Source organism: Marmota flaviventris, chromosome 6 (assembly GCF_047511675.1).
Source record: "Marmota flaviventris isolate mMarFla1 chromosome 6, mMarFla1.hap1, whole genome shotgun sequence".
NCBI classification, from domain to species: Eukaryota; Metazoa; Chordata; class Mammalia; order Rodentia; family Sciuridae; genus Marmota; species Marmota flaviventris.
The window spans coordinates 103,298,622-103,309,399 of NC_092503.1; positions in this window are offsets into that span (position 1 = coordinate 103,298,622).

Below are 10,778 nucleotides of genomic sequence, written 5' to 3' on the forward strand. Positions count from 1 at the left end.
CACATCTTCCCCTTAGCTGAGAAGGGCCACAAAGGACCTAACTGATTATAAGGTTAGAAATTATGTTTTCAAGTTCCCATCTGGAGGCATGTTTGTTTCTTGCTGTGTAAGTTTGCTCCTGAGTTCTTCAATGGCCTGTTTTTGAAAGAGTGCCACTGAAACAAATGCCTCTGTCTTAAGGACTTAAAAAAAAAAAAAAAATCATTGAAAACAATGTAGGGATATAAATGTCTGTGCCCACAGCCAAGATAAAAAATGCAAAGTCTGGGCCACCTTGCCTTTAATTTTCTAACTGCTGTTTTGTAAGGCTGTGTCATGCTTCTCAGTTCAAACACGCTTTGGCTCTTTATTATTCATGGACCTTTTTCTCAGTCAGTGGTGTTGAATAATAAAACAGCCCAGGATCAAATGGGCCAATTCTCCACGCCTGACACCAACTGCTACTGTTCGCTGGGCTCTGCCAAGCGTTGCCTCTGATAATGAGTGGGATTTGGTTAAACAGTAAATTAATGAATAATGAAATATCCAGGTTGATCAGTTAGAGAGCACGCTTGCTTTGCCCTGGGCTAAATGCTTGGGGCAGAAATTACTCTCAAACGGCACTTGCCTGGCTGCTGGTCTGGATAACTATTTTACAGCCTATTGCTTGACAGAATGCTGGGGAGGGGGGAGTCAGTGGGGAAGAGGAAAGAAGGACAGAGTTATTAACAGCAAAAAGGGGGGGGGAAGAATAACCTAGTTATCACCTTGTAGGTTTCTAAACTGCATGTGTAAGAACAAAGTCACAAATATGATCTGGAGAAGTCAGAGTTCCAAAATTCCCAACACATGTTTAACATCAGGGAGAAATGATGAGTGAAAACAGTCATCTGCATGTGCTTGTGCACATATGTGATTAAATGTAGAACCATTCAGCTGCAAACTCATGTTTCCGTGTACACATTAAAGTGATGACATACAGGGAAGCCATCCGGTATCCAAGTGACAGGAAAACTCTACTCTCGTTTTTTAAGGTTTCATGCTCTGTTTTCATGCTCTGCTTCTTAGATACGGCCCTATCTACAAGTTCTAGAACATTAAAAATAGGATGCCTTTCCTATCCTCTACTATCCCCCCTCCCCTCCCCTCCCCTCTTCTCTCTCTGCCCCCTCTACTGACATTCATTTGTCCCCCTTGTATTATTTTCCCCTTTCCCCTCACTTCCTCTTGTATGTACTTTTGTATAACTCTGAGGGTCTCCTTCCATTTCCATGCAATTTCCCTTCTCTCTCCCTTTCCCTCCCACCTCTCATCCCTGTTTAATGTTAATCTTCTTCTCATGCTCTTCAACCCTACTCGGTTCTTAGTTACTCTCCTTATATCAAAGAAGACATTTGGCATTTGTTTTTTAGGGATTGGCTAGCTTCACTTAGCATAATCTGCTCTAATGCCATCCATTTCCCTGTAAATTCTATGATTTTGTCATTTTTTAATGCAGAGTATATGGGGTAAAAATGGGAGCTCATAACCCACTTGAATCAAAGTGTGAAATATGATATATCAAGAACTATGTAATGTTTTGAACAGCCAACAATAAAAAATTAAAAAAAAAATAGGATGGCTTTCCCAAATAATCTTCATTAGGAAAAATAAAAACACTCACTAGGAGTGAGATTCTAGGAGATGACGATAGAGATACAGTGCTTGAGATATTTTGTCACTTTTCAACCTTTAATTTCACCCAAGAGTTTCAAATCATTATATAGTTACATGCATGCATATGTGATAACTTTGCTCACTTAGAATTAGAGGTGTGTCCTTTATAAGAAGCAAACCCTGGATCATCAAAACCCCTCAGCAGAGGCCACAGGGACAACACGTACTGAGAAAAAGTGTCATTTCACTCCTCTTCTGACATTTGTTTTGGACATAAATTTCTCTAGTTGGTTATCTCTGGAATATCTTATTCCTTCAGATCTTTGACCCTTTCAACTGGCCTCAAGATAGTTGATTTTGCAGTTTTACACACTGAAGGCTGAAGTACTTTTCAATAAATTAATATGTTGTGGGTGTTTGTGTTTTATTCAGTTGTTTGGATTTGGTTTGATTTGAGGTTTGTTTCTGATGGGAGAGAGAGAGGGGGTCTTCACAAAATTGATGGGAGAGTGATAACATATTGAAGAACCTAATTCAGCAGTCTTTATAGCTAGAAGAAAACCCAGAATATTCTAGAGAGAAGTGGACTTCACCCTCTATTCCTAGTATAAAGGTAACAAATGAAAAAAAAAAAATGCCCACAAGCTAATAAAGATGAGGAAGAAAGGAGCAATATGGATTATCTGGAGCTTCAGTGTACACACTTACTACACTCTACTTGTGAAATGCAAGGCTTAGTGGAAGTTATTCCTCAGTTTCATCTTGCAAAGCAGTGTCATCCACAGAGATTTAACCTCTCTGCACTCACACCCAACCCCCTTCAAGAAAAAATAAAATGCTCTAATTGTCTTTATTACTTTCAGACATTGGCCACCAAACACAGATGTTCACTATTGAGAATTAAAGGAAGGGTAAAAGGTCACAAGGACCCAGATCAGTTTGATCCTTCTCTGGATTATTTGGCCCCATTGTCTTGACTGGGCCTTATCATTGAAGAAGAAAAGAATATTCATATTGAACATAAAAGTGAATGTATCATTTAGGGGACCCATTTGGTTGACAGGTCTAATGCAGGCCCCATCTACTGAGTTCCTAAAATCAGGATAAGAGATAGTGTGTAACAACCTACAAGAAAGAATAAGTGTTGCCTCAAATCTTGGTAATTCCTATTTTTAAGAATATCTAGCCAAAAGAATTCTATATAGAAGGAAAGACCCTTAACATCTAAGAAATGAAGAAATGAAGAAAAAATTCCTTCTTAACACATGGGACTCCCCAGCCAAAGAAAATTCACATTGGTAAACACTGCTTTACTGTGGCTGTTTTTTGTTTAGTCTGAATAGTGGTGAGTTCCTACATTGTGATTGTGTGTGTGTATATATGTGTGTGTTGTGTATGTGTGTTGCTTGGGCAGTAAGCTATCTTAACTACAATCACCCAAAAAGGTCTCTCACCTAATCACTTGACAAAATCAAAGATGGTTACATTCACACAAAACTCATCTTGGTCCAAAACAGAGGTGCTTTCATCTCAAAATTAACACTGACATTTTTTTGTATGTGTTTATTCTTTGTTTGTTCAATGAGAACTATGCAATGGAGAAATGGGTTTGGTTTGGTTTTATGCTTGTTTTCTTGGCTTGGGCTTGGATTTTTCCATCTACTTCATTCTACTCTTCTTGCCCCTTTCCAAATCTAGAATAAGCAGTCGACAGTTTAGAAGTGAAATCTATCACTGTGCAGAAACTAACTAAAATCTCATTTCCTCAGAAACTCGACTTACACATCGCTCTTTCTTTGCCCCAACCAACAGCCACCAGCTCTTCTGCTCAATGAGGTGTGTCTGGCCTCTAATTGAGGGTCTGAATTCCAGACCTCAGGACCCCAAGGTTCACTCAGTGAGCACAAGGGCTCCTTGGGTCGGCTAGATCCTCATACCAGTCACCATAATAGAACCCTAAGAATTGGGAAATTTCCACCCCATAGAAGACTAACTTGACTTGCATGTCCACTCTCAGTCCCAGGAAACCTCCTCTTCTCATGTCTCCATATGCCACTGCTCATGTGTCAGCTTATTTTTGCTAGCCCTTTTATAAGTGTCTGTACAACTTGGAACATTTGGCCGTGAAAGGAGATAAACCCTGACACACGCACCCCAAAATATTCCATGCATACATCCCGTGACCATGCGCTCCTCACAAATAAAGCAAATGGTTAGGTGAACATGCTTTGGCTAATGACATAGGACAGTCACCTTCTCGAAACGTTTGCTAATATCTTTGCGAACAGACATGTTAACGTTAACTGGTCGAGTTACAGATGACTGCCAGAGCTGCCTTCCTTGCGGTGTGGGCTAGTCACGCTTTGGTAAGTCCACCGGCCATTATGCTGCTTTTTTAAAAAATTTAAAGAGCATTTTTATGCAAAGGCTTCTCTTGGCAGCAGGTGTGATCCCTAGTTGGGCCTGGATGCCTTTCACCTGAGTCTGCTCCAGAAAGCTGCAGCCCCTCGGAGAAAAGATAAAAAGCGAAAAACAAGGTGGGCACGAACCGATAGGTTTTCAACAAGTGGGCGAAAAATCGCCGCCTGACCTTACTGGATTGTGCCCAGCATGAAACGTTGAACTTCTGTGACAAAACTGCTCCCTCAAGCTGAGCATAAGTAGCTTTGGAAAAGGTGGGTGGGGAGGCTGCCCACGCCACTGCGATTTGCAGACCCCTAACCTTGATCCCCGGGGGCGCACAACAGAAACCCTGGAGCTCCCGCAGCGCCCAGAGCAGTCACGGTAGCTGGGGTTACGCCCCGAGGCGCCGTGGCGCGTGCGTATGTGCGCGTGCGTGGGCGTCCGCGCGTGCGCTATTGTCTACACCCTGATGGACAAGCCCCAGAGCCTGCATAGATGCCGCAGCCAGCGTGGTGTGCGTGGGCTCCACCGAGGTTGAAGCGGTGCACACGTGGTACGCGCACCCGCAGAAGCTCCCCGGGGTATGTCACTACTCTCCTGCCGAGCGCCGAAATTGCCCTTGGCGGTGTTTCTGTAAATCTGGGAGAAAGCCAACCTAGGACCTCGGGGAAAGACGTGGAGGGTCCCAAACTAGGAAAGTGAACAGGGAAAGACATTTGATCTCATCTTGAAGAAGCCCATGAGATTATTTATGAGGTCTGATTTTAAAGTACGGACTGCCAGGGAACTCACCCCAAGCTATGAGAGAAGCTACAATCGCAAGAATGCTGTTTATGACGATATAAATCAACGTGAAACTTGTGATGGGGAATATGGAGAGTGCAAGTTTGGGATAAAAACAAGACAGAGACTCGAGAAGAAAAGATAGTTTTCACTTTCCCTTTTCTATCCCATCCTCCTGTCTGCGCGCAGTTCTTTCCTTTCCTTAGAAGGCCACAATTTTAGTGGGAAGGGAGAGAAGGGATAAGCGCACCCCGCTGCGGGTCGAGTTTGCCCGAGTCTTTCTCAAGTTTGCAGGAGGATCTTTAGAGGACCAGGGAATACATGTAAATAAACAACATGGAAGATTTATGAGAAAGAGTTGAGTTTTACAGGACTGTATTTATAGAGCCAGCGCTGGCTCACTTATAAATAGATTAATGGGAAGCTAAAATTAATGGACTTGTGAGCTGCACGTTTAATTTCTGAGGTTTCAACATGACAGACAACTGCGCCTTAAAGTCCAAGCATGGAAGACAGCTTGCGCTGGGGAGCCAAAAGCGTCCTCTAGAAGGAGCATGTCCCCAGGCCAGCAACTCTGGTGATTCCTACCTCTTGCGCCTGGGTCCCTGGGGGAAGAACCCATGGAGGTGTTCGCAAATGAGGAAAAATAATGTGGTCTCATAAAAAAAAAAAAAAAGGATCTTCTTAGCATTATTTTTAATCAAGCTCTTAAACTGTTAATACTGGGCGTCAGGTGGTTCTTTTGGGGGGGGGGGGGCTGGCACGTTCCTGGCCGACAGGGGCCGCAGTCACGGGACAGCTCCCGCAGGATCACCTAGAGACCCCTTGCAGGACTAGTCAGCGGCCTGGCTTTTCTACCTATATCTCTTTCCTTGTTGTTTCCATAACCTCATAAGAGAGTGACTGGGGATCTGTGACATGCAGCCCAGGGCCGTTTTGTTGGACAAGGATGTCTCCAACTTCCAACCCCTTATTATTCCCTTTTCCAATTTTTCCTTCTAGGTTTTTTTTTTTTTCTCCAGTTCTTTTTAGAGTTCGACCTCCTCAGGACCTTGGGTTTTACCTACTAAAGGAATGTCTTGAACATTCTCAGTGCTAAGTGGTGGTGGGAGTGGAGTGGTGGTCTGGAGTTTACTTGTGGGATAATAAACTACTTGTCTGTTTATTTAGGACTACTGCTAGTCTTCTGTCATAGGATATGAAAATTACCCACAATTTCCTTTGTATAATCCCAGTGGTATCCAACCCCACACTCTGCAAAGCAAATGAAAAGGAAACTCAGTGTAACACAATTGAGCGGAGACTAAGGCATATACATATTTTCTATTAAGCTAAATGAACTGCATGCACTCTTATAATTGCACTTCCCTTGGTTTTCTTTACTTCCTTGCTACTTTCCATTTTCCTTCCTTTTTCATGTTTTCTTTTATTTCATTGTTTATAATTCTAGCCATAATAATGCCCCCTTTTAAATTACTAAGAAGAGGAAAATCTCACATAATAGATCCCATTGTGCTTCTGGTTTTGTTATAGGGGAGTCCAAATGAAAAAGATCAACTTGAAAAACAGAAAATTTGTATGGGATATACACTATTGGGTGCCAGCTATATACTAAGCACTGTCATATAGTTTGAGATCATGATCTAATGTTTCCGATTCTCCTTAAGTGTATATACATGTTGCTCTTTCTGCTTTTTATTAATTAAAGTATGCAATGTTGAAGGAAAGAACCTTAAGAGGCCCAAATTTTACAGATAAAGACCACTAGACCCTAATAGCAGCAGGGACTTGACCAAACAGCATAACATCTCGGATGAGTCTCCTTTCCTGGCCTCGGGAAAGATATCCCAGCCTTAGGATAAAATACAGATTGAGATATTTAGTCATGTGGCTTATCGGAACTGGACTGAAGCCCATTAAGTCAAATGAGAAAAGTTGACTTCCCTAGGCAGCCTCTGGGCCTAAGGTAAGAGACAACCTCCTAAGACATATACAACTCTTTTCCTGGTGAAGGGAGTCTTTTTGTTTATTTTTGGAGGGCCTTGTTTTGCTGATGAAGTCAGGGTTAGATTGAGTCCTGAAATGCCACAGCTGACTCTTCTAGATCCCAGGTAGTGGGGTATAGAAGCCCACACCACACCTAGGAGATTACTTTCCTGCACCATCTTCTAAGAATATTATACCAATCTGCCACCCCACTACCAGGGGAAGAAGGCAGGTCATCTTTAACTTAAACCCAGAATTCTTCAGTTAACCTGGGAAGTAAATTTGACTTTTCATTTATCAGAGGGCAAAACAAACCAAAAGATGCAGTTAACGTGAGCTTTTATTACAAATCTGGTTGATAATGAGAGAAAAGTATCAATTTGGAATTTTAAAAAATAAAAAACACCTAGTGAAAACAAAAGTGTTTGTTTTCCTGATTAGCAAAATTTATTTATTGTATTTCTGTTATAGCAAAAATGCTGTATGTGCTTCATTAAGGGGGGAGCAAAAAGAAACTTCTTTATATGTCTTTTCAGTCTGTAGAATTAAACAATATCCATATTTAAGAAACTGAAGATGAGAACACAACAAAAACACAACAATCTTTTTATTTATGTAAATCAGGTCAACACTGGACAATAAATCAATTTCTACCCAGTACCGTAACAGCTTGTCTATAAAGAACAGAAAAAGTCAGATAAGATTCTACCTAGGATCAAGCGGTTTTTTTTTTTTTTTTAACCACCCATTCACAGAGGTATAGATTCACAGATAAATAATCCCAAACTACTTGCTCGCCATATTTACACATTCCCATTAAATTAAGCATAAATAAATATATACAAACTTAACATGGATACCCTCCATAGCTCTTCTCATGAAGAGTCAATAGATTGATATTTCTTGATTGTGTGGCAAAAAACAGTGATAGCCAATTAAGACCAACTCAAAAGAGGAGTTGATTTGGGCATTTAAAGGATAGTATTCACTCCGTTTAAAAAAAAAAATTTCAGTATTTCTCTATGCCAATAATTTAATATACATCAGCAAAGGAGGGGGAACACTGGGCTCTTGAGGCAACATCAGATGGTTTAAGATTATTATTTCCTTTCCACATAATGTATTACACGTACAGGGTATCAGATGTGATGACAAATTTTCTATAAACACTCTAACTAGGAACGCAGTTGTACCAGTAGAACAGTATGTTGATGAGTTCGGGGTTTCGGGTTTTCCATTCTACCCAAGTTTTCATAGGATATGATATAATTGCTTGAGAGAAAGTGCTTTCCTTGGCCAAAGAAAACAAATCAGGCCTTTGAAAGCCTCTTCGGTTCTTTATGTGGGGGTGGAGAAAGCTAAGGATGTGGAGGCCAGAAAGAAGGAAAGAAAAGGCAAGTTAATTCGGGGGTGGGGAGAGGAGGAGACAGATTTACTTCCCATTTAGGGGTAGAAGTTAAAAAGGAGACCTTTCATGATTAAATCCTTACCCAGAACAGTCTTTTCCTTGCCCCCCAGAGACCAACTACATATAGGAAGGAGGTAGGATTGGGCAGACAATGATCTGGAGATGTTTAGAACCTCTAAAAGAACTTGCAGAGTGGAAGTGAGAGAGCTCCGCTGACACATCCTGACTCCTTTCTATCTTGACCTATTTTGATTTGGGACCAAGCATTTAGAAGGGGGCATGCGGGCAGAGCTAAAATGTTTAAGGAGTGCTGGGGTGGGGCAGAGAGCTGCAACTCACCTGTTTTTTTAAAAAACAAAGCTCAAAGGGTCTTGCCTTAAACGTTTTCCTTGACTTAAAAGGCAAACTCTTGCGTTAATCCTACTGTTTATTGATTTATAAGCCCAAGGAAACCAAATCTTTTAATAACTCAATTATCAGATAAACGTAGCAGGCCTGCCTAACGAAAGCATGGGGGCTGGGGTCCTACATGAAAGAAGTGAGGGAAGGAGAGGGGGTAGTGGGCTCATTCCAACCCCCGCCCCCTTTAGGAGCGTGAGGTGGGGAGAGTTTCCTTCCTGGCAGAGGAGAAGAGAGGGAAGCTTCCATTCCCTGGACATTTCTAAGCCACTTCCCTCTGGGTGTGGGTGCCCAGGGTGGCTGCTGGTAGCAAAGGGCTTATGCAGCGCCGGGCCCCCACCCCCCCCTGCAGGCCGCGGGGCGCCGCCTCTTTACCTACTGGAGAACGGGGCTTTCTCGGTCGCCTTAGCCCTTAGGGTGAGACCGAGAGCGAGAGATGGGCCCGTTGCTGCCGGCGGCCCCTGCAGCGGCTGATTTCTATGTCCTCAAAACGACTGGGCGCGAGTGGCCCACATGCTCTCAGGACCTGCACAGTAAGAGCAAGGCGCATCCATCGCGTCTCTCGAACGTCACACGCGTGGGGCGCGTTGCCCTGCAAGGAAAGGAGACGATGGTTTTCAGTGTGATTTCTCCCGGCCTTGTGCAATCAGAACACATCTAATGCAAGTGTCCAGGCTCTCAGTCAAAGGCACGGGCTTCTGAACAGAGCAAAGATGAGTGTCTACACTTTCCATAAGGTCTTGTTCCCGGCCTTTGTGCTCCTTTCAACTCAGTCTAGGACTGGGCACTGCAGACCCACAGGCCCGAAATGGAGCAAGGGGTAGGAGCTGGGGTGTGTTCTTACCCGTTGCTGGGGCCCTCCTGGAGACCTGAAACCAGCTCCCTAAATCTCCACCGCACTCTGAACTAAGCTCTCCGCAGGTTCCTAAGATCCCAACCCTTCCCACTGGCCCCAAGGCAGGGTAGAGAGTTGCAAAACAGAGTCCAAGAGATTTGAATGGATCCTATCTGTAAGTCCCTTGGAATAACATCTGGATCTTTATCTTCCGGGGCTGTTGCAAAGGTCCTAACTACTTTGTTTAAAAGAGGAGCTTGTACCTTCACTAAATTTAGAGACCTATCTCATCCACTACTATCCCCAGGGGATTTTTCACTGCTTTTAGGAAGATGCAACAATGGATTCCAGATTTTATTTCATGATAATACTATGATAGAGCTGGAGAGAGGAGCTGGGCTGCTAGAATTGAGAAACATTAAATGCATGAAACTTTATCCACTGGGAATATTCACAGTGTATCCAGACGGTAAAATTCGAAGCTGAAATACATCTCCTTTCATTCTGCATTATTTTATCATCATATGCCAAAACAAGTGCACGTCTGGGAGGGAAAATGCCTCATTCATAAAGCATCTTGTAAGAAAGCAATTGTTGCAGTAACACGGGAGCTTATACCACCCTCTTTCTCACCTCTGCGTGCAAAGCTATTTCTTTTCCCCCACTAAAACAGCAATCACCAAAGAGCCCAGGGAGATCGAATCCATTTTAAGTGAGGTCAATACTGTTAGAATATAAGGTTTTGCAAGAACCCTTACTCTTTTCCCTTAAAATTCGTTTTGCACCTCCCTCCCCGCGCAGGAATTCTAGTGTTGAGGTATGTTAACAAGTAGATTCAAAGCTGCTTCCATCATATTGGCCACTTTCTAAAGTATTCCCTTTGAGCTTCTTTAAAGAAGTGCAGAATTCTGACATACAGGCTTTGATTAAAAAGGGATCGGATTTTTTTTTTTTTCTCAGTACCTTATAGATTGTGTAGGAAGCCCAAGTCCTCTTTGAAGAAGCTCATAAACCATGCGGGCAAAGCTTTGGAAAACAGAAGAGAATGAAATGGTACATACCCCTTCGAAGGAATTACATACTAATCAACGTATTCATATTTTTTACTATAGTTCTTAAAATTGGTAGATGACACAAATATTATAACAAATGCAAGATTCTCTGTATGCAGATGCTGGCAAGGCTGGGAACTAGTAACATTTCTGAAAGGAACTGATGATGAGTCTGAATCAACTTTTTGGTCCGGATTTTCCTCAGGCGCGGAAAATCTACTCTGCTGGCCGGCACCAAAAGCTGCAGCCTCCGCCTGCATCTGGGCAGGCTGCCCGC